Here is a 3,255-nt window from a genome sequence, read left to right on the forward strand (position 1 = left end):
GGGTGCAGCCAGGCCATCACTGCCTGCCATTCCTGGAGGGTGTGGGCAGACCAGAACTGATGGGTAGTGACTCTAGTGGGGAGAGCATGTCCTAGGGTGCAGATGGAGCTCATCCTCAAGAACTGCTGGCCTTCCTCACAGAGTCATAAAGATGGAGGATTGGAACCTTCAAAGGAAGTATTGATACAGAACCTCTTAATCTAAAGTTTGTGTGCCCGATGCAGAGTAAGCCAAACACTGAGACACTGGTGCTTGGAGATGGAGAAAGATTTGTTTGAAGTGGCCAAAATGAGCAGGTGGGAGCCTGGGTTCGCTCAGATACACCTGCCCAACAACAGAAAGCAGGGGGGTTTTATGGAGCTAAGAGGCTTGGCAGGAGGGGCTTCTGGGAAACAAAGGAGGGGGTCGCTCCCAATACGCCCCTGGGCAGTCTGACTTCTGGGCTTTGACAGCTGCTGAGGGCTGGCCATTGGTGATCACAACCTCCCCAAAGGCATCTTTCTTCTGCAAAACAAGGTCACAAATCTTCTGGAAAACAAGCTCACAAATCCTCTAGAGCCCCGAGTCACCCCTCATGTTAAACAGGAAAAACAGCAAATTGGTTTAATATCAACTGTACCCCTAAGGTACCCAGCCTCAGTATCTTCCTGCCACTATCTCTTTGGACTGTGACTTTTATTGATTGATCAAATTTAACATTCTGCCAGCTGGAAAAGCAGAAATGTTCACAGGGTCCAGCTCCAGTATTACAAAGCGAGGCAAAGAAGGGAGGATTCAAAGAGACAACAATTCATAAATGGCACACATGTGACATATTTATGTGTTTATTTTGTTTCTTCTCCACTAGAATACAAGCTCTATGAGAGCAGGACTTTATCTTGTTCTCTTCTGTGTCCCAGCATCTAACATACTTCCCAGGATACAGTAGATATTCAATAAATTCCCATTAAATGAAAATATAAATATATAGTCTGGCTCTTTTCAGAAGTCATTTGTTCTTTTTGTTACCTGGCATCTCTTTTCTCTTTTTTGCCAATCACACCCCAATTTCCTTCAATAAAATCCCACTTTTCTGACTCTCAGCCCCTGTAGGTACATCACATGCTTCATGGTGAACACAAGTCCTAAGCCAATTAATCATCGTATTCTGTGCTTCAGCCAATGAGAATCAGGCCCAGATGTTTTCTGGAAGTTGTTAGTGAAAAGGGGCCCTGTGTCTTGTGTTTTTCATGGAGAGGAAATAAGTCTGGGGCTGCTGGCACAAACCTCAGTTGTCGTGGGAGGGCTTGTCTGAGGTTCGAGCTGACACAGATAAAACCCAAGCAGAAAGATGGAGAAATACTAGACCCAGGTGGCGTCATCTGAATCCCTAGCCAGCCACACACTTTTCAGTTGCATCAGCAAATAAATTCCCATTTTGCCTAGATGTATCAGTAGCCTTCTTCAGAGAAACAGAACCAATAGGATATATAAATATGCATAGGAAGAGATTTATTATGAGGAATTGGCTCCTGTGATTATGGAAACTGAGAGGTCTCTAGATGTGCAATTTGCAAGCTGGAGACCCAGGAAAGCCAGTAGTGTAACTCCAATCTGGGTCTAAAGGCCTGAGAAGCAGGGGAGCTGATGGTGAAAATTCCAGTCCAAAGGCAAGAGAAGACCAATGTACTAGCTCAAGCAGACAGGCAGGAAACAGAAAGGGCAATCTCCTCCTTCCTCAGCCTTTCTGTTCTATTCAGGCCCTCAGCAAATTGCATGATGCCCACCCACACTTGGGAGGGCAATCAACTTTACTGAGCCCACTGATTCAAATGCTGCTCTCATCCGGAAACACCCTCCCAGACAAATCCAGAAATACTATATAATCTGGGTACTCCTTGGCCTAGTCAAGTTGACACATAAAATTAACCACGACACTAGCCAATTTCCGTGTTTTTCTGTCACTTGCAGCTAAACAAGATCAGTTATACTTTCTAATTTTCTAAATTTCAGGCTCCTTTGGGAGACTGTCCTTGCTGTATACCTTATATCACCTTATGGAGCACCTGACCTCTCCAGGGAAAGTACTCAGTATGCTTATAAATTATCTTACACCAGTATCTGACAAATTTCTGGAAATTGACTTTCCATTTGGTCCCTGATCTCCATTCCAGAATAACTGCTCTGAGATATACTCATTTATGAAAATGATTGGTTAGAGGAAATAAAATATTCAAACTTTCATTTTCTTCATACACAGACAAGCAGAAATGAAGAAACAGCATTGAGACTGACAGAAAATCTTAACATAGCCTAAAATAAGTAGCTACAGAAATAGCTATTGTAATATTAGAATCCTAGTTGGATTCTAGTGTGGAAGTTTTGCAACCACATCAGGGCAAAGGGTAAGAATGACAATAAAATTAACAGACAACTACTTTCTGTCTGGCAGTGCAGGGGATACTGTGCTACCACCCAGAGCCTTTCTTCAAGGCCAACCATAAACCCTTCAGCTGCTGGCAATATCATCTGGTGATGGACCATAGCTGGGAGCCTTGTCGGATACTGTCTCCCACCACAGGGAATTGCCTCTCTCAAGGTTACACTTTCTCTCAAAGAACAATGACTGGCTGATATGGAGTTACAAAGGTCCAGTCCTCTTGCCTTAATTTGAGATAATTGTGAAGGGTCATCCCAATTCCAGGGCTCCCCTCAGGAATGCCTGAGACCTTAACTGCAGCCACTTTCTCAATGCTCATTCTTCCTCACTCACTTCATTATGGGTGTATCTCCTACAGGCGCTCCTCAATAAACCTCCTGCAGGCAATTCTCTACATGAGACTCTGTTTTCAGGAACCTGATCTAAGAAAGGTAAAAAAGTAAAAGACATTAAGAGAGGATGAATAACACGAGCGTTTTTATATAAAAAGAAATGAAGAGTGGGACTTCTATTGAGAGAGATTATCACAGATTATTATAGAGCCATGAAGTTCTGACTTAGAATGCAATTGGCAAGACTCCCTCTAAACTACTGACTCCACTAATAGAGGCAGGAGGGAATAGAAATTTTAATATGTAAAAGCATATTTTAAATCTGGATCCCTTCCTTCACCACTTGTAACACCAAAATGCGCTGCAAGTGAATTAAATGTTTAAACAAGAACAAAAAAACCAAAACATTAAATAGATGATAGATAGATAGATAGATAGATAGATAGATAGAAGGAAGGAAGGAAAGAAAGAAGAAAGGAAGGAAAAGAGAGAGAGAAAGAAAGA

The sequence above is a fragment of the Equus caballus genome, chromosome 14 (genome assembly GCF_041296265.1).
Source record: "Equus caballus isolate H_3958 breed thoroughbred chromosome 14, TB-T2T, whole genome shotgun sequence".
NCBI lineage: Eukaryota > Metazoa > Chordata > Mammalia > Perissodactyla > Equidae > Equus > Equus caballus.